Here is a 25,284-nt window from a genome sequence, read left to right on the forward strand (position 1 = left end):
TTCAATGTTTATTTCTTTACTTTCCTAGGATTAGCAATATTTTCTTTCATTTAAAGTCTTTTCTGACTTTCATTACCCAATGACAAATGACAATTTTTTCTGCTACAACCTATCCTGGGAATGTTACCGATTACTCTTCTGACAACTTTTATCTTTCTTTAATTGGGTAATATAACACAAAAAATCTGTGGCAGGAACTGCAATACATGTTTCAGCACAACAAAAGCCAAGTACTGGATGTAAATGGAACAGCTAAGGATGCAGTTGAGTGTGGCTATTGTTAGGAAATGTGAGTGCTAGAATAAATGCCATTATTTTTGACAAGGCAATCTAGTAGTTCAATACACTTGCAATTGCAGTAGGAGCAAGCAGTAGGTACAAGGTATAGGAAACTGTGAGAGTGTTTCAATTACTAGTGTTAAGTATAGACTACATGCAATTGCATGCATCAGTGCTAGATTACTGAAGATGGTATATACAGAATAAGGTGAAATGATTGAAACTAGAAGTGCCCACAGGAACTGGAAAGCAGACAAGACAAAAAGGGAAAAGGTTTATCCCAGGAGAGAATAGGATAAGAATTGGAATCTAAATTAAGACTGGTAAACACGATGTGAAATAGATGTTAATTGCAAGATGCATACCTACTACTCATGAAATGTGAGACAGAGGACATATCAACAAGTCATATATTATTGTACATGTGAGTCAACAGTTAAACACCTAATGATGAAGCATGATGCATAGGTGTAATATATCTTGAAATATTAAAACCAATGCTGGATGAGAGAGATAAGTGAGATGGCACTGTTCATGAGAGAAAAGGGAATGAATGACTGCAAAAATAGTGGGTTTGTTGGCAGTAGTATCAGCATCTGGGTCTGATATTGTAAGTGGCTTAAGAGGAAGGGAGAGAATTAGAGAGAAGAAAAGTCTGGTAATATTAGAAGCCAGATGGGGCTATTTACAAATAACATAATTACATAACCACATAACTACCATGATACCAGTGAATGCCTACAACAAATGAATGATGAATGATGGACACAATGGATCAAGGTTTGGAAGCATGAAATAGAAAGGATACACTCCAGATTACTGAGATATGTATAATAGAAGCCCATATGGAGACCTACTATTAAATGGGAAAGCAGGAGCACTTGATGCAGGTATACATCAAGGGCAGAATGAGAGGAGGGAGGAGAGCTTCATGCAAGATGGGTATGAAAAAATGTACATTCCATACTGCATTAAATAACTTGGAACTGGACTTAAACAACTGGAGATTTTTGAGAACTGAGATACATGACTGGATTAACCTTGAATATACACCAAATCATAGAATTCCATCCTGCATGGAATATTTTTCTAATAGTTAAATAAATTGCATGATCTAGCTGCAAAATTCCAAAATCATCAGAACAATATAAAAGTTGAAATTTTAATAGGCGATTGATGCACTTATCCTGCAGCAAAATTGTCAAGTCTACATAAGCAGGAATGTGCAAATGTCAATTCTGAGCCATGTATATGCAATAGGATTGTTTTAGTTGAAAATTTTCTACTTTAAAATTTAAGCATTGACCTACTTCTATGTCCAACAAAATTTAAAATAGATGAATCATCTCCAAGAGAAGTAATTGGTACTGGACTACTGGCAGTTGCAAAACTGAGGTAAGATTCGCAAATTTACCACCCGAACATTATAAAAGATTTGGAAGAGAAGATTCTAGATTCTACCATTGGCATCAATGGATTCAATGCAGCTAACATTGTTACAGCGCTCTCAGTGTCTAGTTGTCTGCCGTCAATGCTTATCAATAGAAATGATTTATTGCACAAATAAAACTGAATCTTCTATCATAAAGGCCACTAACTGTCTAACTTAGCCTTGCCACAGCACTTCTTGCATTGTTGCTGGCATTCAAAAGTAATTATCTATCTTTTTGTCAAAAGTATGACACAATTTGGTATTACTTTAGATTAAGTGCATCCAAAAAAGGCATTTTTTTTAATTATATATTTTTTTGGGGTGTAGATAAAGAATCTGAAATCCGTTTTTGGCGGTCGGCATTGGAAAACCAATTTTTTTCCAATTATTTATTTATTTTTTAAGATAAAATGCAGGTTAAATCTTGGCCCCAATATCTGTGGATTTATAGTGTTTTCAACTTAGCCTCGGCGACCCATATACTCTTGCAACCTCGGTTAGGTTAGGTTAGTTTTTTTCGCTGATTTTGCCAATTTTTGCCCATTTTTTTATGAATTAGAGCCTCCGAGAAAAAATTGATTTTCCAGTGCCGACCGCCAAAAACGGATTTCAGATTCCTAATCTACACCCCAAAAAAACACATAATTAAAAAAAAACACCCTTTTTTTGGATGCACTTAATCTAAAGTTTTACCCACAATTTTCTTGCACGATTGAATAACCTGAGTTATCATAGGCCATGGGGCAACTGAATCCTACCTAAAAGTTTCAATTTTAACCAGTATTATAGTTTCTATTGACAAGCGGCAAGGTAATTTAGATAAGTTACAACTCTTAATTGCAATTTTAATCAATACTTTTTTCAATTTAATTTAATTCTACAACTGCAACTGGCAAAAATGAGCATCATGGGAACATAGGTAAAATTGTCAACCATGCATCCCAAATTGAATGATAATGAATGGATTTGGTAGGTATTTTGTTAATCAGGTTTATGTACCTATGAGAATTGAAATGCTGCTTCTATTTCAGAATAGGTTCTTGCATACACTTGTGAAAACTACCATGATAGCTACTTACAGTTACTAATTACTATTGTACTACCGTAATCTGTAAAAGTTCCGTAATAACGTACTACATCTTCAGTACTTACATTATAGTTACATACCATAATTGGCATAATATTAAGGTTGGCAAAGCTGTACTACCATAAGCCAGAAAAAGTCAGTGGCACATGCTTTCATTGTGTAAACATGTATAAGATTTTGCTCCCATAAATTAATCGCTTAAATAGCTTTTGAAGTGTGCATTGTGCAACATGACATGTTCAGCTCTTATTGATGGCATCACTGGCATGATTTGTTATTAAGGCTAATTCATTAATGTAATTTGTTGTGTTTGACTTGAGAGATGAATGGCTAGGTATAATGAAGTAGCTACCTAGGCTAAATGGACTAATATTTAGCAATTATTTAGTCTAATAAGCCTAACTCTAATTGAAATCTTGAAGTGTTGCAATCTTTCTTGATTCTTTCAAGTGGCAATGCAACTTTAATACCTAGGTACCTTCTAGCTATTTTTATCCTCTCTATCTTAACTAAAATTTTTGGACCAAAAAAATGGCAGAGGTGGATCAAAAACAATAGGCTACCTAGGTATATGAAAAATTATAATGATTATAATTTTTAGAATTCCATCCTGTTAATTATGGAGACAGGAGATGTCATTCAATAGCCCTCAGGCTCACAAAGAGCTTTACAACGAATCAATCGGTCAATGAGCCCAAACAGCCCAACTTGTTTATGAAATGTGTAATGGTATGAAGTTATTATCAAAAAACAATCAAAAGCCTTATTCTAGTATTACCCCTTTGACGGTAGGCTAAATACTAAATACCTATTAATCTTTGCTGAGTAGACTAGCTAGTAGGCAGTACCGCAGTTGCGCAGTAGTGGCTAACTGGCTACTGACTACTGAGGTGAGGTCTGAGCAGACTCTAAGAATTGGGCGAGGCTGCTGGCTTAGTCAAGTGACCGTAGTGACTAGTGAGTAAGTACTACTGTAGGTACTACTAACAAGAAGACTGAATCAAAGCTCAACCAGCATCATGGCATGGCCATGCGGGCCCATGCCCATGAGCGGATCAGCACATGACACGAGTTCCTGACAATTGACCATGAGTGAAATTTAAATCATCAGAAGAGTTATTTTAATCGTAACTAATGAGGTATTGTTGAGATTGATAGGATGCAATATGCTTGTAAAAAAAGATACAGCCTTTTAACAACTTATTATCAAGTCTACCTCACATCTCACAATACACTTCGACTCCGTAACCCTAACACACGAAGCCTGACTGGCGAATGAGAGCTTCGCGAATGGCGATAACTTCTAGAAGGATCCAGGGCCTATACTTTCAAAAAAAGTTAAGAGATCGTAAGTTCATCAGCCAATCATTGACGGCCTTTCAAGCAAAGTCCTCCAATCATAGACAAGAAAATAGAGCGTAAGTACGTACGTTCACTTAGCGAGTTTTGAAACTGGGCCTCCAGCCACGTGGACGTGGTTCGGCTATGAAAATTGAATGGCGATCTAAGCTCGTGGTCACGTCAGTCCCCGCGTATTGAATCAAATCCGTGTGACCGGCTTACTCTAACAATTATCTCAAAATTTATAGTTCATAACTACATTCAGGGCCTCAATTCATTTATATTACTCTATTTTTCATTTCACAGTAGAATAAGTCACAAATTGGTTTAAATATAATCCTTGTCTGAAACTAATCAGACTATTTGTTTTTCCGCTCCGACACTGTTAAAATTTATCATTTATCAACTTCATTAATGTAAAAACGCTTGTCTATGGTCGTTCGTTAGGAGGCAACGCCGTTTTTGGGCCACGTTCACTTAAATTATGTTTTTCTTTGCAGTTTTAATAGACTTGGCAAGAATTTCGAAATCCATCGCAAATGTATAAAATTGATACATTCCTGGGGATGGGGCTTGTAGGCGTAAGCCAAAGACAGCTGGGCTTATAATCGAAGGCTATGGGTCCAAGTGGAGCAGTGATGACATCACTTGGAGCCTCGAGGCTGGCCACACACTGGGCGTACTCGGGCCAGTCGCACCGCTCGATGTCGCTCCAATATTCTTGACCATGGGGAAATGATTTTCTTGAGACCCTCTGGTGATGAACAGGTAAGAAATCAGGAAACTGAGTTAGCTAACTGGTCATTCAATTGAATCACTGGAGTTCGGACGATACTGAGGTACTATCAGTTTGGCTGTCTTGGGCTCATGTCGTGGGTGTCGTCTCATCGCAGTCGTACGAAGAATCAGCGGTACAGATGGCCTAACGGACTAATAACGGCGTAGGTGGAGTTCTTGGATAGTCCCAGGTTTTGGCTGCATTGGGCGGTTAACAGCCGTTCAATTCGCACCCTCGAGGTAGAGGCTAATAACCTCTGCGCTCGAGTTAATTGTCAGCGGCTTATTGGGGGCTAGTACCCTCCAATAGTCGCGCTTTTGAGGCGTAACAGCCACCCCGTTCCTGTGTGGTTGTTAGCATCTCGGTGCGGTTAGTTCCCGTACGATTTGCTGTCCATCTTTGTGATTTTTGGCAGTGTATTAGGGCTAGGACCCCTAGTCTCTGCATCTGGTCGTCGGCATTTCGGTGCGGTTAGTTCCCGTGCCATTTGCTGTTCATCTCCGTGTTCTTGGCAGTGTATTAGGGCTAGAACCCCTAGTCTCTGTGGCTGGTCGTCGGCATCTTGGTGCGGTTAGTTCCCGTACCATTTGCTGTACGTTTTTGTGATTTGGCAGTGTATTAGGGCTAGAGCCCCTAGTCTCTGCAGTTCGTTGTCGGCATCTCGGTGCGGTTATATAGTTCCCGTACCATTTGCTGTACGTTTTTGTGATTTGGCAGTGTATTAGGGCTAGAACCCCTAGTCTCTGCGGTTCGTTGTCGGCATCTCGGTGCGGTTAGTTCCCGTACCATTTGCTGTACGTTTTTGTGATTTGGCAGTGTATTAGGGCTAGAACCCCTAGTCTCTGCGGTTCGTAGTCGGTATCTCGGTGCGGTTACTTCCCGTACCATTTGCTGTACGATTCGGTGATTTGGCAGTGTATTAGGGCTAGAAGCCCTAATCTCTGCGGTTCGTTGTCGGTATCTCGGCGCGGTTAGTTCCCGTACCATTTGCTGTATGTTTTTGTGATTAGGCAGTGTATTAGGGCTAGAACCCTTAATCTCTGCGGTTCGTTGCCAGCATCTCTGTGCGGTTAGTTCCCGTACCATTTGATATCCGTTTGTGATTTCGCGGTGTATTAGGGCTAGAACCCCTAGTCTCTGCGGCTGGTCGTGGCATCTCGGTGCGGTTAGTTCCCGTGCCATTTGCTATCCATTTTGTTATTCGCAGCTGTGTATTAGGGCTCATACTGTGTGGTTTTTCGGCTGTTTGTACCCCTGAAATGTCAAGCCTTTTTCCGCGAACTTTTGTATTAAGAAGAATAACAAATTTTGCGCCTTGTATGAAGAAACTTGTATTTGCCTGAAGATTACCAGTATACTACGAAAACTTCATCGTGTTCATTACTGCTTTCTACAACGCAAGGGAATTTAGAGCCGGACCAAAGAGCGACTCTAGCCCTTATGTTTAGGATCAGAACGAAAGTCTATACCAAGTCGGCACGCTACCCGTAAATATTTCAACTTCGCGGCGGTGGTTCCGGTTACACAAGTGTCCTCCATCGAAACAGTCAAGAGGCAGTCGCTAAAGTTTCCCATTAAATTAAATACATGTATAGATATCAGGGAAAATTTTAAACATGCCCATACAGTGGAAACAGCATTCTTTTTCTAATATATATTTGAAACTTTCTGGATTTGAATTCGACACCATACACAATGCTAAATTTCAACCATACACTGGTCAGATCACGTCGTTTCTGTCGATGTCAAGGCCTGACCCTGCCTGCCGCCTTCTCAAGTACTGCTTCCCCGTACGGACGAAAATATTTCATCGCATAATTGTACAATTTGGCGTTTTTTCATGTTTTTAGATAATCTATTTGATTTTATCCTTCTTGATAGACAGAAAACATTCAATTCTTCCCTTGGGTTGCAAACAAAAATATCACGAAGCTCATTGAGGGTTCCTCCGAAGGCAGCCATGTTGAAGTGGCGAGTGTTTCTGCCCGAAGCGTAGCCGAGCCTCTGTTCTCATACTAATCCCGAATTTTGAACGCACGTCATCAGAATGCAAGAAAATACAAAACTTCATCGACCAATTGCGCAGTAAACACTTATTCTCTATTAGTTTTACGACTTCTACTCAACTGAATAATGAAATGCATTTTGGCTTTAAAAGATCAGCTCTCTTATCTCATGATGTGACGAAGGAGAGCGGATTATATTGAATACACGTACGTCTTGTGGACGTACTATTTCTTCTTAATGCTTGTTGATTATATTAACGTACTAGAATATGCCTTGTTGTTGTCCGGTAGTTGAGACTTTTTAATAAAATGCAAAATGTCAGTCATAAGGCTCTGATTGAGAACCGCGAGTCCTCGGGCAGGCTTGGCTGGATCCCTATAGGATTCTATCAGTCACTACGTATAGTCATCATATCTCCGCTCGTAAATGATATATAAATCTAGATTTTCTTCATGCTTATTCAATGATTTACTTAAATTTTTATACCGTAAAAAATAGGTAAATTTTGTATAACATCAGTTATGATAGAGGAAATGGTTGGACATTGGTGTACTGTACATTATGCTATACGACTTACCTAAATTTGTGAGAAATAAGGAAGTAGTACTATCAAGTACTAGTAAGTACATAAGTACTAGTAGTACCTGGCACCTGAAAACTCGGATATCGAGGAGAAGCGACTCGCTCGCGATCTAGGAGTGTTGATGAACAATCAGGTAAATTTTGGTGATCAATTAGCGGCAATAACCGCAAGAGGTAGGGACAGATTGGGTGGATCTGGCGTACGTTCAGAACGAGAGAAGCGGAACCGATGATCACACTCTCCAGAGCCCTTGTAATGCCTATCCTTGAATACTGCTGCCAGTTCTGGACTCCGTTCACACTCGGCGCAGTACGTGCGGCAACTGGAAGGGGTCCAACAAACCTCCACTTCCAGGATCAGAGGGATGGAGGAGTTTAACTACTGGGCGAGGTTGCAGCGACTTGGTCTGGACTCACTGCAGAGGAGACGGGAGAGGTATGTCATTTTGGACACATGGAAAAGGATAATCGGAATGGCACCAAACTTCGAAAACGAGACCTTCAAGATTGAGACATACCATAAAGAAAGAAGGGGGAGACTGCAGGATCCCCCCACTTCGTAACAGATCTGCGGTCAGATTTCAATCCCTGCGGGAAGGATCCCTTTCCGTGGCCGGGCTGAAGATGTTTAACTTCCTACGAAAGGATCTAAGAGAAGGAGAATTCACCCTGGAGACTTTCAACAGTCGACTGGACGTGTTCCTGTGCACAATACCTGATCGACCTGCCCTGCAGCACTACCGACAGCGAGAAGCAAGCAACAGCATCGTGCATGCAACAGCATCGTGCATGCAACAGCATCGTGCATGCAACAGCATCGTGCATGCAACAGCATCGTGCATGCAACAGCATCAGCTGGACCAAATGAGGGCGGATCAGCGATAATCAGAGGCGGCGATCCATCGTGGCCTGGAACTGCTACGTCCGAAAAAAGTACTAAGGAAACTATTTATTCTCTATTGATCGGTATTAAATATATGTCTGAATCAACCTCCATTTCGTAGATATTTTCTACCAAAAGTTTTTTCATCCATGCTAAATTTTGAGATTTCACATTTTCTCTGGAAGCTGCAGTTCTGTTGAAGGAGTGAGGAAAAGAATGAGGGGAAAAACAAGTCGTAAATAACCCGCCGGTAACTCTTGTGGTGGAGGGGAGCACAATTAGGGGCGAGTAATAATAGATGACCAGTGGTCGGCCGAGGATAATTAGTTATGACCGACCGCAGGTCATTCGTCGGCTACCTGAAAGCCGGCCCTATAGCCCACAGATGGGTGCTGGCTCGGATATCATATTACAAAGGCAACAGACTCGAGCGTAGCAACTTGCCGATCCTGAACACAGAACAAGGGTTCCACATCGTTGTCGCGAATCCCTCGCTCTTGGACTTTGCCGCACTGTGACTACCAGCCTTAAACCCATCATCACCACAAGATGTGCCCAGTGTAATGGTGTTGAAACTTTCAGCTTGAACAATGCCCTGCCAGAGGCAAGTATTGCACTCATCGAGCCGTTAAATAACAATAAGTTACTAGTTAGTTATAATCTTCATCATAGGCAGAGCTGGGCAGCGCTACTTTGAAATGTAGCGGCGCTTCCGTTACCGCTACATGCCCTGCCTAAATGTAGCGGGTGCTACCGCTACCGCTACACCCACTAGATTGTAGCGAGCGCTACGTACCGCTACCGCTACGGTAAAATGTAGCGCCGCTACAATAGCCGCTACAATGGCCAAAATTATTGGAAATCTCTAAATATTTGTTGTTCTGCTATTGGAATTTACTCATAAACATTTAATGATAATAAAACATTTTCAAAACATATCAATGCACCTTTATTGCAATTAACCTAACCGAATTAGTACGGGTTAGATACAGTAAGTAAAAGTTAGTTATTTTTATGTTTTACCTTCCTGGCATGGATGTCTACTTTAATCTACCAATCTCAAAAATTATCCACACATACATATAAAAAATCAGTCTTTTATATGCAAATATATGTGGATTTTTTTTGAGATTGGTAGATTAAAGTAGACATCCATGTAGGGAAGGTGAAACATAAAAATAACTATGTAAAAATAACTGTAAGCAAACTGAAACATGAAAAAATGCCTGTAAGTGGTAATTGATAACAACTTAACAAGTAACAACTAACATGTTGGCACTAGTAACAGGCTGAGGTTGACAACATTGCACCGAAATCTTTCGTACAGTTTTATTCAGTAATTTATATTATGTATGTATCATGCTGGTTTTTAAATAATATTAAATACTATTAAGTAAAATCTAAAAGCTTTATCTATATATGTAGCGGTAGCGCTGTAGCGGCAAAACCTCGTATCGCTACTTAAATATGAAGCGGGCGCTACCGCTACCGCTACAATTGTTTAAATGTAGCGCGCTACTCCCCACCTCTGATTATAGGGACATGATGTGTGTGGTTTATTTTCTTAAGCTATAAATATTGTTTGAAAAGCATAGCCCACGTTGCATAATTTAATAGCCGTTCGTCGCACTTTTATATTAGACCTTGCAAATGTTGCGCAGTTGTCGCCGTGATGTAAGTGGGTTGTGGGTGTGATGCAAGTGAGTTGTGGGTGTGATGCAAGTGAGTGTGATGCAAGTGGGTTGTGGGTGTGATGCAAGTGGGTTGTGGGTGTGATGCAAGTGGGTTGTTGCGTGTTGCAGACGGTACTATGTAGATGTTGGGGAGCGTGTGGTGGGTGATGCTCACCAGACAACACCTGTCGATAGCGTGTGTGGAATATGCGTATAAAGAAACCGCAATTTGCCTACGACACATCGACAATACATTCTGCCTTCAATTGTTCATACGGCCAGTCACAGCAGCCAGTTACTTAAGTTATTAAACGTAAATTTCTGCAGTTTACCCGGAAAATCGGATCGTTTTCTTATAGAGGAAGCGAAAATTTTCTTATTTTAGCCGTTACATTTGTAGTTTATTTTATTGCCGAAGCATAGATGTCACAATCTAACGTCACTTCCCTTGATTTAGGTAATAATTACTCTACAAAATATCGAGTTCCTTTAATTTTCAACATTTGTTTTGTGTTTGTTTTCACTTATGTAGACTTAGCAAAATTTAACGCAGAACAAAATTGACAAGCAACGGACATGGAAGCAATACAAAGATTGTTTCATCACGGATTCTCGCCGGACTCTTGCTAATATCATCAAATCAAGCTTTATATCAAAGTTCTATTTTTCCGCACAACTCGCCCCGCGTCAGGGCCTTCATACAGACGCAAGTTAGTGAATACCAAGTTCTTCAGGTTTGAAGGTAACGAACGGATACCAAGTTCTTCAGGTTTGACGGCAAAATAATGGAGAAGTAAAGGCAAAGGCAAGCCAGTTTATATTTATTGGAATTCAGGTGTATCAACAAGTATCGGGAGCGATATACGATTGTAACAATTTCACTACAGCCAAGAAATTCGTTCTTAACCACTTCAGTGAATCTAGTCTCTAATAAGTCTAATATCACACGAGCAGCATTATGCATAATGTCAAAAAATTCGTACCTAGAGACAACGCTGAACAATCACAACAGGAATGAAGATGACAATATGTCGAATGGTATTATAATGCTCAAGTGTGATAAACGAATAACAATATTATCTCGCTTATAAACGCGTACATTCATACAATAGTCGGATTCACAACTAGATAATTATTTTAATAATCCATGATCACCTCTTTTATATATAAGACCATATTGTTCAAAAATAGCCAGGGCTTCCTTTAGTATAGGTCGAGGCACTCGTGACCAGCTCACCACGGCGCCCTGGTGACTCGACGCCGCGCTCACTCCGCAGGCCAAGAGGCAGTCATGGACGCGGCTCAGCGCCTCCTTGCCCAATGCGCCCGATTGACGCGCTCGCAGCGCCCCAACATACACGTCGAAAGGCAGCCTCTTCAGGGGTGGCTGGCATTTGCGTAAGTAAAATACACGACCTCTATTCCAGTGCCAGTTAGGGTGGTCAGGATAAAGTACTTCGCCATTCGGCATTGTGGTGCATGCGACGTAGGCCTTACCCTCTTCAAAAAGTCGTTCTTCCTCACTGTCCCAGCTATCGTCATCGCTGAGGTCCGTGTCCTTCATCTCGTCCACATCGGATGTGATCCTTGTTTCGGTTATCGGGCAAACTAAACGACCTGAAGGACTGTCAGTAGAACTAGACGAGCTAGATGAGGATGAGGAGGAAGATGAGCAGGAGGAGTACGAGGAAGACGAGCTGGAGGAGCTGGACGAAGAAGAAGAACTTGAATAGTTCGAGCTTGAGCAGTTGGCAGGAACAGAGGCAGGAATGGGAGGAAGAGCCACGACCGCCGAAAATTCCTTCTGAGCAGCAACTTGCGCCGGGGACACATTTGGTGCGGGAGAAGGAATGGAGACGCGCGCTGGAGTGGATGACGGAACAGAGGGTAGGGCGCATGCAGGTGCCACGGACAAATTAAACGTCTGTGAGGTCGATGAGTAATATGTTTTTCTGGCGAAGACCGCACGCAAAACTTCTTGTTTTGTTGGCGATGCCAGTCGCCTCGATGAAGATGCTACGGATCGGCGGGGTTTTTTACGCGCGTAATTCTTGGCACGCTTATTAAGCTTTTCAGAGGTTTTGCTGTCATCTTTCCTAGGATATTTCGACCTTACTTCTTCTTCATCGCTGTCCTCGCCAAATAGGTCCTGCATGATACCTGCCAATTTTCTTTTCTTCGGGTCGCGGGATAGGGTTCGTTCTTCATCATGGGATTTTGAAGAACGGTCGACCTTAACAGTAGGTTCATATTTGCAGGGAACAAGAGACGTGTTGGCGGCAGCTGGAGACACATTGACATCATTCCAAGACCTTTCAGACTTTTCACCTTCTGCGTCGCTATCTTCCCCGAAAAGATGATTGAAGATATCTTTCAATGTCCTTATTTTGTCAGTATTCTGAATCTTTTTGAATTCTTCATCACGAGATTTGAAAGAACAACCGTCCTCTACTTGTGGATCAGACACGCCCAGAGACGTGTTGGAGGCAGCAAGGGAGAAACTGACAGCTTGGGTGACGGGAACCTTGGACTTGACGGCACTCGTCTGGTGTCGGTACAGCTTCAGGGGCTCACCAAAAAGCTCGGTGAAAGCATCCGTCACTTTCTGATCCTGGTGAAATGAAAAGAAAGTATAAATCTACCTGGAATGTGAACATGGACGTGATAATGAACATGTGAAATAAGAGCACACACATCACATCATGTCGTAGGGCATGAACACAGGAGCTTCTAAAGAAAACACTAACGCTGGAATGCACGCAAAATCATCACATCAACCAAAGTGACGGGGGATAGGATACAAGCAGCGCCTACAAAGCAAGAATGAAACTAAAGACAATAGATGAGCCGATTGTGCTGTAAATACATCATAGCGTCAGTGCCGTGCGATGCAATGATAACCTAACGACATGATCACAGAACATTGAACAAGTGCAGGTTTTCGCATCACACATGCATAACAGAACGTGCAAAATAGGAGCTTCGGATAGTCCAACAGGCAAGTAACACCCAAGGGTCTATCAATACGAGAAGGTTAAGTCGCTATATAGATTCTCCAGTGGGTATTTCGTTGAGCTCAAGATTTCAATGCATAGTCAGGTTTAGTTTCAAACTGTGTGCTCCAAGGCATCATTCACACGTAATGTTAGTCATTCATAACATGGATGTGTGAGAGCCGCGGGTGAACAGGGATTAGCGTAAGCGGGACATGCTTTGCTGCATTGGAAACTTGCAAGCAGATTATCAGTGACGCCTTCAAGATAAGCGTTAGTTAATTGCAGGTAAGACGCCAGCCCAGGATCATTGTTAAACGTGACAGGTAACTGATGAGGAAGTATGAAATTATGCGCAGAAAGTTTTATGAAAGGCAAATCGCTGAATGGAGAAGTGTTCAAGATTTGATGATGTATCAGGATTACCCTGTCCGGAGGGCTATCATCACTCGCATGAAAATCGTTCAAGGAATGCAAGGAAATTGAAGGAGGCAAACAACAATGGAATTAACGAAAGAACAGTTAAAGCTAGCGTATTCACCACAAAGAAAGTCACTTGAGACATGAACTCGTGGATTAATTGCTCCGTTCAAGCGCTAGCGGACATATGGCACTGCTTCCCAATTCCAAAATGCATGCAGGATTAACAGAGCTAATTATTTGCTGCTTGAGGACGTAGAAATAGTAGTAGGTATAATCAAGCTTCAAATGTCAGGCCAGAGGAATGTATATGCGATCACACTTGACACGAACAAAATTTTGTGAAACGTAACATGAAAATCGAAACAAGACCACATCAAACTTGAAATGCGAGAAATACCCATTAGCCCCATGCTAGCGACGAAGGCCCATATTTATATTAGGAGTAATTGTCGGTACAAAGCGAAGCGTGAAAGAGTTCTAGTTCACAGCGGACTTAGTCGATAACATAACAGTAATCTATCAACAACAGTCGAAAAAATGACAAGCACGCTCGCCTGGGTCGCTTAGGTCAGCCGCCAAGTGAAGCAAGTTGTGGTTCTGCAGGCCAGGCTGGGAACTTGTGAGCTCTTCAGCGTCGTCGTCACGATGGCTAATTTCATAAATATGAGGAGCTCGTCTTGATGGAACGAAGCCTGCACAAAACTTCAAGTGGCGATGCAGACAGCGCTGAGCCGCTGACACTGGCTGTCCTGCCAGTCTTAGAAGAGACAGCTCAGACTTCCGTTGAATAATAATAGCAGGCAACAACGAATCTTCTTGAGGCAATGGGCTCTAACACTTCGTTCATACATGGTGCTAGTTTATTGGCACCAGTCGTATTATTGGCGCCGGCAACAGCTACTCTTCTTGATTTCTATCATCGCTTAATTAACTGACGAGAGGAAGCAAATCACTGATTTAATAATTTCACGATATTAGCAGTGATCAAAGGCTGTGACCGTTTCACAGAATGGAGATGCACAATAATGCAATTATTCTGGAGGGCGAACTGCCAGCAAGTAACGGGCAGGTACAGTAGCGGTGCCTATCGCATGAGATATTTCCTCCGTACAGTTTGTTGCTGAAGGCCTAACGTCCTGAGCTCAGAGGTGCGGCTAATGCCGTCATAGTACAGCAGATATGCCCCTATTGACACCTAGTTAGCAGCTACGGCTTCTTGCGCTACCATACAAACTTAACTGGCTTGGACACCTACCTTTTCGGCAGTTGTGCTCGAACTGGACTCGTTCTTGGCCTTCTTGCGCTCGGATGTCTTGTTAGGAGGGGCGGTGAGGGGAGCCGGGATCGGCAGTGACGGACGCTTCTGGCTCGTTGCTTCGTCCTGTTAATGGAGAAAAATGTCAGCACATATGCGTGGCGGCTATGAGGGTAGCAAATTATCATATACACAAATGATAACAATCAACGATACATCGCCATCAATTAAGATCAACTGAACAGAGGCACAACATCAAGGGTTGTACATATAAAAAATCTCATTCCGTCAGTTTAATTGCAGTTAATTGCTATGGGCGAGATGCTCAAGAAATAGACACGAGCAAACGGCCAGGAAGTACAAATACGCTACACAACACGACTGCAATACAATATCTTCAGAACAAAGGACAAATCGTCAATGAAGATAAGGATACTAGTTTCTGCTAAGTCCTAACTATAACAGTGACGGACGCTTCTGGCTCGTTGCTTCGTACTGTTAATGGGGAAAAATGTCAGCACATATGCGTGACGGCTATGAGGGTAGCAAATTATCATATAGACAAATGGAAACAATCAACGATACATCGCCATTATAAGATCAACTGAACTGAGGCGCATTATCAAGGTAGGGTTGTACATATAAAAAGTCTCATTCAGTCAGTTTAATTGCAGTTAATTGCTATGGGCGAGATGCTCAAGAAATAGACACGAGCAAACGGCCAGGAAGTACTAATACGCTATACAACAAGACAGCAATACATCATTTCCGAACAAAGGCCAAATAGTCAATGAAGATTTGGATACTAGTTTCTGAAAAGTCCTAACTTTTAGTCGTCTGTCTAATCTTCCGTCTTCTGAAATCTTCGGTGTCCTAACTTTTAGTCTTCTGTCAAATTTATATCCTGTGAAATTCAATCATAGCTACTATTCGATAACAAATGAAGCACCGCCAAGTTAAGAATAAAAAATTGCTAGTTCTAAGAACTTGACTTACGAAATTACCACGTGTGTCAAAGGATAAAAGAAAAGGAACCTGAACCAGAGAACATTTAAGCTACAAGACCAGGTACTAGTTATATACATTGTTAATGGATTAAATGGTCCAAGTAGAAAGAAGGAAAGACACAAGGTAACCAATAACAGACTGAATAACACTTCACTCTATATGAGCCCGCAGACAAGCTAAAGGATGGAGGACATCAAAGGACGGCGTTACCTTAACGTCCCTCATGATACATAATCTTTGCGCTCAGTGAAATTCTCCAACATTCCCTGCAACATTGTCAACCACCGCGACCATGCATCTCTTCACATTGATAATAACCGCCAATCACAGTGTTGCCACCACCTGCACCCTACAACATTGTCAACCACCGCGACCATGCATCTCTTCACATTGATAATAACCACCTATCACAAGGTTGCCACCACCTGCACCCTACAATCACCTGCACCACCATAACCACTCACCGCCGCTCGTTGTCTGGACGCTGCACCAGGGACAATTAGAGGCGCTACTCTAGCGTAGGGAGTGAGGCTTACGCCTCCTGCTGCCAGGAGCTTCCTCTTTAGCTCCTCTTGGGGGTTGTAGAACGTGAGGCGTTCGCATCGGGTGAGGGTGATTGGGGGTTCATGGAGGTCTTGCAGGGACAGGTCATACTCAAACCTGTACATTGGAGGCATGCTTTAAAGGCGCCAACAAACATTCAGGTAACACAAGTAATGCTTAAGATATAAGCACGTTTTACACACAGGCAACTATTACACCCTGCTTACTTCTACTTATTGATTTATGTGAATAGTTCAGTAAAATCTTAATGCTATATCATTTTGTAAGATATCTGTTAAGTAGAATGATGGTATGAAATGAGCATTTCATAAATTTTCGACTGGAAATAATCAAAGTACCTCATTTGTTTGTTGTTCTGCAGGAAAACTTCAACAGGTAAAAAGAATCCCCCGTACCCCTTCTCAGTGATCATGAAAGGAGGCGTCTTGAGGACTGGAAGGGCAAACAAAAATACAATTAGACAGCATGCACACGGCAAGTGAACAAGAAACGGATAATGCAATTGAAGGTATCAAGACAGAAGCTGTTGGTTTCAGAAAACTATTTTAAACACTGCCGGCTATGAAATTGGATCAAAGTGCATAGCTGGATCCACAGATACAGACAAGTTATAGACTGATGAATGGTCCATGGTCAAATTATCATAGCAGTATTGCACAGGAACTTCTAATAGTGGATGCCATCTATATATACTAGGTACCGTATGTCAAGTTTTTACACCCTAAAAATGCTCAATGCTAAACAAAATGCAGCATCTGATGCTATCAACCTTTCAGTTGGAGAAATTGTAAGACATTTTAATTCTAATGTTGTGCTTATTATCAGAGCGCAAGAGAAACTAAACTCTAGGAAAGTTTTAAATAAAAGTATAATTTTTTATCAAAATGTCAAGTGGATACATAAAAGAAAGTAAAATTCTTATTTTGCATTTATTGTGAACTATATTCTTTGCTAGGAACAAATGGTTCCACACAGATGAAAAAAGCCTCTACATCATCACAAGTAGATTCATCTGTGTCCTTATAGCTCATGTATGAATTTTATTCCAAACATAATGTAGGAAAAATAAGCAATCTCTTCCAAATGGCACTATTGGCACAGGTTTGTACAGCAGGGAAATAAAATGCATTGCAAATGAAAGACAAGAACTCACTTCTCTTGGGCCTCTTGAAGCTGTCATGCAGCGTGAAGACAACCTTCTCTACAACATCAGCAAGGCTGCGATCATTCTCCCCCCTGACCCACACACTCCACTCGTGGGTGAAGCCCTCTTTAGTTACATGCTGCAGCACCCGGGCAGTGTGCCCGAGCTCAATGTTCAGTGCCACAAGACTCTGTTGAAAATTTGTACAGGTGTTAAGTAGGCTGGGTAGAGGCAGTCAAGTGCCTTATAAAATACAAAGAACCCTGACAACATTTTGAAGATGAATTCAATAGTTGGCTCAATATTTCAAGGTGCCATATGCTGCTATACCCAAGAGCTTGAGCAGATTCATGAATGCAGAACCAAGCTTGAGATTGATCTCAAAAGCCACCAAGTAAAGTAGATAGTACAACAAGAGAAGTGAGCAGGGTAGAATTATCTATGTAGCATTACATTCCAATTAACAGTCCTAAACTGATATTCTGATGTTTTTGAGGAAGAAGTGGTAGCTCATTGATCAATAATGCAACCAGTTATGTAGGAAAAACAATAATGATAAATGAGGTGTGCAGAATTGCAAATAAAAAAACAGCAAGGAGATAATTATTTATACGTTTGGAAGTAATTTACTAAAATTAAGAAGTACATAATAAGATAAATATCAACAGAATCCTTGCCCACCCCAAGGAAATTTGCTGGCTTTCACCAAGTGTGGCCCTGACACAACACCAACATTAAAGGTGGCCAGATCAGTCATCTTCCTAATGCCTTGCAAGTCCCAGATTTTGATGGAGCTCAGTGCTGAGTCCATTCTGTTACTGAATGAACCTATGGCTTCCAGTCATGTTCTCATAGGTACTAATATTCTGGCACACATGACATAGTAAAGGAAAAATGATTCTCATCACAATGAAATGTGGTTAAGATTTAGCAAACTTACTCTTGCCATTGTTAGTGCGAGTTGTGAAGGAAACTTGATGCAGAGAAGTTTTCAGCTCAGTATTAGGACAACAAGGACTGTCTAAACAATCTGATGCTTGCGGAATGATATATAGCCTTGATATATTTAATCAGTAATTGAATGTAAACCACAATAAAGTATATGCCTCGTCAACCTGAAATGAGAGAGTTTTGTGAGCACAAGTAAAACAAATATAAATTTCATTAAAATGAGTTATTTTCTGATGTTATTGAATAACAATAATTCAAAACCTAATTATTTCCTCACTAGGACATCAAATCATTTAGGAATCTTGTATTTCTGCAAACAGAAATAATATATATTTCACATATCATATATATGATACATATATATAGATATATAGGTATATCATATATATGGGTATTGTGTTCATATTTATATATTAATATAAATATAAATAAGAATGCTAGGTATTTGAAGAATGGCATGTTCAAACTCACATTTTACATTCATATACCATAACATAGAGCTCCCATCTGACTCTTGTTTCAAAATATGAAAATTCAAAAATAGTATTTTTAAAATTTTATTTATAAATATAAATTCTAAATGAAACCATTTCCCATCCAATCCTTTCATCCCAAAAAGCCACATCATTCTGCAAATGTGAACAAATTTTTGGGTGCAGATTACACCTCCACACAACAGTTATATACACCTCCACATTCACAGTGTTGTGGACATGCATACTACCAGCCCCTATATATTTGTGGTGCATGGCTTCCAACACATAAACTTTGACTAATGCATAGCAGATTGTGATAAACTTCTCATCAATAATAAAATTAAGAATATTGCTCTACGTTAAGGGAGAATACAAAACATTTCTGATCATGAACTGAGCCACAGCAAGTATCATGATAACTTGACAGTAATAATCTTGGATTTAAACAAGGAATTATTGTAAGCATCATAGGCCAAGTTGCCAGGACCAAGGGGCTTCCTGATCACACTTGCCCTCACAACCTCCTGCACTCCACAAATCCCACTTTAACTCATGTAAGAGTAGAAGATATCAGGCATATCTGCTTCTTTCTTCATAATAATTGACAACTTACAAGTATAAAGGGGTATATATTAAATTTATTATGGTATAAATATATATATAAACTGTATTTGGAAGGCATTGCAGACAGTTGTGATCTTTATTTCATGTAAATAGGCTTCCACTTCTCATTTTACATAAAGTCATATCTTATCAGGATTTATTTATGAAGCTATTGTATGTCAATAAACTATTCAATTTATATTCCATAGACATAACCTCATTTTTCCCACTAAAATCTGTTAATCCAATGTCAGGAAATAATCAAATATATACCTAGAAGGTCACAATCAATATTCAAGACAAAAAAAATATAATCTTTGAATAATGTACAAAAGTCACGGTGGATGATATTTAGGGCAGGGTGGCAGGGTGGATGATTAGGGCAGGGTGGCCCAGTGGTTAAGGTTCAGAGTACTAAGATTGGCGCAGGTTCGATCCCAGCTCTGTGTGCCAGTTTTTGGTCAGAATTGGCAAGGAGGCCAAGTGGTTTAGCACAGCAGAATTTGAATCAGTGTGTTGTCAGTTTGAGACCGCAACAAGCTGTGGATGTTCTGCAATGTTAAGAATCAGCAACAGGCCTATGGCCTAATAAACATTAATGGAGAGTCAAAATTTTACTGTCAAGTGTTCAATGTTTACTTCTTTACTTCCCTAGGATTAGCGGTCTTTTCTTCCATTTGATCTGGAGTCAATTCTGGCTTTCATTACCTGATGACAAATGACCATTTGTCTGCTACAACCTAGTTTGGAAAAGTTACTGATTATTCTCCTGACAATTTTTATCAATCTTTAAATTGGATAATATTGCACAAAACTATATATGGCAGGAACTACAATATCCATGTTTTAGCACAACAAAAGCCAAGTACTAGATGTTAATGGAACAGCTAAGGATGCAGTTGCGTGTGGCTATTGATAGGAACTGTGAGCATTAGAATAAATGCTATTATTTTTGATGAGGCAATCCAGTAGTTCAGTACACTTGCAATTGCAGTAGGAGCAAGCAGTAGGTACAAGGTATAGAAAACAGTATGCATTTTAATTACTAGTGTTAGGTATAGACTACATGCAATTGCATGCATCAGTGCTATATTACTGAAGATGGTATATGCAGAATAAGGTGAAATGATTGACACTAGAAGCACCCACAGGAACTGGAATGCTGACAAGGCAAAATAGGAAAACTTTTGTTCAGTAAGAGAAGAATGGGATCAGAACTGGAATCCAAATTAAGACTGGAAAGCACAATGTGAAATAGATGTTAATTGCAAGATTAACATACATAATCATGAAGATTAACATACATAGTCATGACATAGTCATGAAATGTTAGACTGAGCATATGGGAAAATGTCATACAATATTGCAGGGGTGGGCTAACTGTGAAACACCTAATGTTGAAGCATAATACTTAGGAGTGATATGGCTTGAAATATTAAAACCAATGCTGGATGAGAGAGATAAGTGAAATGGCAATGTTCAAGGGAGAATAGGAAATGAATGACTGCAAAAACAGTGGGTTTGTTGGCAGTAGTAACAGCTTTTGGGTCTGATATTGAAAGTGGCTTATGAGGAGAGAAAATTAGGGAAAAGACAAGTCTGGTAATATTAACAGCCAGATGGAGCAGTCATTAAATTGTTGCTATTAATGAATAACACAACCTTATTACTACCATGATACCTGTAAATGCTTGCAACAAATTGATGAAGATTATTGGACAGAATAGATCAATGTGTGGAAGCATGAAATAGAAAAACAGATACACTCCAGATTACTGAGGTATGCATGATAGTAGCACATACTATATGGAGACAGATTATTTAATGGGAAAGCAGGAGCACTTGACGCAGTTGTTCATTAGGGAAGAATGAGAGGAGGGAGAATGAGTGCTTCATGTGAGATTGGTATAACAAGGATGGGTAATTGGATATGAACAAATGTACATTCCATACTGGATAAGAAACCTTGGGACTTGACTTTAATTTTAATCTCTGGAGATTTTTGAGAACTTGAGATACATGGCTGGGTTTACCTTGAATATATAAACCACAATTCATATTATTCCACCCTGCATCATACATGGAAGATATTCATTTTCCAAGCCGTGATTAGAGCTTTTACTGCATTTTAGAAGTCAATAGATTCCTGCTGGAAAAATTATTTTCTACTTGTTAACAAAAGTGCAGGATAGAGATGCAAATTTCAAAAATTGATCAAAGCATTCTTTGAGTTGAAAAATTTATTAGGTCACTTTAATACCTATCCTGCAACAAAATGGTAAATTCTAAGTAGGCAAGAATGGGACAAATATCAATTCTGAGCCATGAATATAAAATAGGATTGTTCTGATTGAAATTATAACTTTTGAAACATTGACTTACCTCTATGTCCTACAAGATTTCCAATAGATTATAAATGAATCATCTCCAAGAGAAGTAACTGGTACAGATAGTTGTTAAGGAAACTGCAAAACTCAGTAAGATTGCAAATATACCAACTATGCATTATAGTAGACTCAGAAGAAGATTCCTGATTCTATTATGGGCATCAAAGAACTCAAGGCAGCTGACCTTTTTACAGCACTCCTAGTGTCATCCATGTTATTGTCAAGTTGTCTCACTAGTCTGCCTTCTTAAATTTTTTAAAAACATTTTTAATCTTTCAGCCAGATTGTGGCATTGTGCAGTTCATTCTACCATTGGCATCACTGGATTCCATGCAGCTTATGTTTTTGCAGCACTTCTAATGTCTAGTTGTCTTGCTTGTCTGCCCAGACTGCCTGCAATAGTAACCGGTAGAAATTATTTATTATGGAAAACTGAACCTCCTACCATCAATGCCAATAACTTTGCTTTGCCACAGCACTTGTTGCACTGCTTCCGGCCTGCAAGAGAGACTATCTATTTTCTGATGAGAATTATTATACAACTTTCTCGCAGGTTTGCAAAAAGCTTAGGAGTTATTACTGGTATAGGTCATACATGCAGCAAATGAACGTATACAAATTGTATAGTTTTGCCACAGACCACAGTGACCACTGACCAGTATGATAGTTTTTATTGACAAGCAGTAAGGCAAGTGCAGTGCAAGACCTGCAGAATGAAAACTCGTGTCCACAGTGGACTTTTCCTACTTATAGTTGATATCTTGTTGCTCCAATAGGTACTAATTTGGAAAAGTTATACTTTTTTTCTGAAATATCACAGCTCTATCATATAAGTAATTTTAGTAGATATAAAAATATTGCAGCCTTAATGGCTAGCATTTTTTTGTTTTCATATGTCAGGATGTGATTTGGTCTGACTGGTCCGATAATATATAATTATCTCAAATTTCAGTATTGATTAATAACCGGATGATCTTCTTATGTTTATTTGAGTTGAGGGTCCAAGGGTTCGTATCTAAGGTCCGAATAAGCGGCAGGTTGATTGAGAGGCTAGTTGTCTAATAATATATTTATGAACTAGATAGGAATACAAGGAAGCTTGGTGGTTATTAAACAAGGTAGGTTTTAGATGGTTACTCTAACGACGGAGGCTACTCGACGCCGGAGTCTGGCCGCAATCGTGCGGACTACATGGCGATGGCTTTACTACGTCTCGCCTGTGGCTGCCTAAGACTGACTGAAGGTCTGCTCGAGGAGCTTATATAGGCATACTATATTGACGTCATGGAAGTGACGCAGTAACTACTAATACAAGTAAGGGAATTACGGTAGCAAGCCTGACACATAAAGAAATAGCAGTTCACACTTTACAAACACTTTAACATGCAATTTCACAAAATTTTCAACTTCTGAAGAACTTGGTACCAAGCCCCAGGCTTGGGCCCCAGCCAAAATATCCTGCATAATGAGTTGACCCAACTCCCAACATGTTTTGTAGATTGCATAGTTGCGGACTGGTGGCCACATTAGACTGCTCTCTTACTGCATTTATTCTTCAACAAAAACAAACAGTACATTACCATGTGTTCAGTTGCCTCTACTCTACAGTAAGGACAGTCTGGACAGATGTTCTTTTTGCAGTTTCTATGGTAACTACTAAGGGTACAATTAAAGATTTAGGATTTTGATGTAACATATGCACAAATTTGCAAACAAGTTTGCAGTTCATAACAGGCTTTTCATGGCTAGGATATGGAATTCACAGCTCAAAGAAATAAAATCAGGGCTGGCAAATCCATAAAATCAGGGCTCAAAAAATCCAGTTGTGGTTCAGATAGTAGACATTTTCTTTTCTACTTACTAGCTTCAATATGACCAATTTTTTATACATTTTTAATCTTTTGGCCAGAGTGTGCAGTTGTATAACTTGTATTAAAAATTAAAAAGGAAAAATTCATCTAGCATGCATGTTGAGAGGCAAGGGCTTGACTTTTGAGGCAACATAAGATGAGAGGAGCCAGGAAAGCTCTACGGTAATAGTAATAGTTTACTGTGAAACAAAGTGCCTTCCAAATGGGAAATTGAGCAGAAGCCATCCATAGACAAGGGCACAAATGCCAGTGATCACAAAGAATTTCAACTACCTACCTATTTATTAGGTACATCATTTACATGTCCTTTTCTATATTTTTTAATTATTTTTTTGTCATATTTTTTCATAATAGCTAGGTACCTACTTCTTCATTAATACTTTTTAATTTCATTAATACATTTTTTACAAAAATGTGGCACCTACCTACCTACAGATTTATCTGCAATATCCTAAAGTTCATTTTTGAGTCCTATAAGTAGACCAGTAAAGTATCTTGGATCCAGCATTATCATATTTAAGAAATTGGTAAAAATCTTGAGTAAATGAGGAAATTGAAATGAACTGATTCTAAAAAATCTCTGGTTTGTCACTATGATAGGTAGGCCTACCTAAAATTTTGACTTTGATCATTTTATTTAGCATTGTAGCTTGGTGAACAATGTTTACTTAATGCAATATGAATCTAGCCTCTGTACTGCCGAGTGCCGACTGAGTGATTATTATTCTCTACTCTGTACTAGGCCTAGGTAGATGACAGAATCAAAGTTCAACCGGCGTCCGGCATCGTGGCACAGACATAGATGATAGTCTGATAGTGATAGACATGCGGCCAGATCATAGATGACAGGAGTGACTGACAATTGAACATGAGTAAAATTTGAATCGTCATAGCTACGAGTTATTTGATGTCAACTAATGATGTAGCCTATTCAGGCTATTGTTGCTAGGATGCAAAATCAAAATGATTCTCCAACAGTCAAAGAAAAAAAGGAGCAGCTTTTTAATAAATACTAATATTTGCTTTTTAATATTTACGTTCACCTTGCGGCGCAAATTCCACTCCAACACACACGAAGCCTGACTTGCGAATGATTGCTTTTGGTTGGCGAAATGGCGATTACTTCTGGAAGACGCCGGCAATGTTGGACTTCGGCATTTGGAAATTAAATTACGATCTAAGCTCTTTTCTTCTTTAATTGGAATTTATGGGAGCCTCTGAAGACTGGTTCAATGCGGCCCCATGTCAGAACAGTCGAAGGAACTTGACTGAATTATGTTTTCTTGTACAAAATTGGGTGCATTGATAGAAAAAATAACTCAAGATTTCTCAATGGCTGAAGGGTTGCAGAACGGGGCCACCAAAGTGAAGACCCCACCGGGGCGGAGAGCACCACTCCAGGGCAGACAGCCCCACTCCAGGGCAGAAAGCCCCACTCCAGGGCAGAAAGCCCCACTCCAGGGCAGACAGCCCCACTCCAGGGCAGAAAGCCCCACTCCAGGGCAGAAAGCCCCACTCCAGGGCAGATAGCCCCACTCCAGGGCAGA

General features: G+C 40.1%; 1 long non-coding RNA gene across 1 annotated transcript; it reads right to left on the minus strand.

Moving 5' to 3' along the window:
* Window positions 1–16,268: 16,268 nt before the first annotated feature.
* LOC125177774 lies at window positions 16,269–17,532 on the minus strand. Its single transcript, XR_007156660.1, has 3 exons — window positions 17,459–17,532; window positions 16,644–16,737; window positions 16,269–16,401 (listed from the first exon to the last, which is right to left on the minus strand). It is a non-coding gene; the product is annotated as an uncharacterized LOC125177774 (long non-coding RNA).
* Window positions 17,533–25,284: the final 7,752 nt, after the last annotated feature.

This window comes from Hyalella azteca, unplaced genomic scaffold (assembly GCF_000764305.2).
Source record: "Hyalella azteca isolate HAZT.00-mixed unplaced genomic scaffold, Hazt_2.0.2 contig4737, whole genome shotgun sequence".
In the NCBI taxonomy this organism is placed as follows: domain Eukaryota; kingdom Metazoa; phylum Arthropoda; class Malacostraca; order Amphipoda; family Hyalellidae; genus Hyalella; species Hyalella azteca.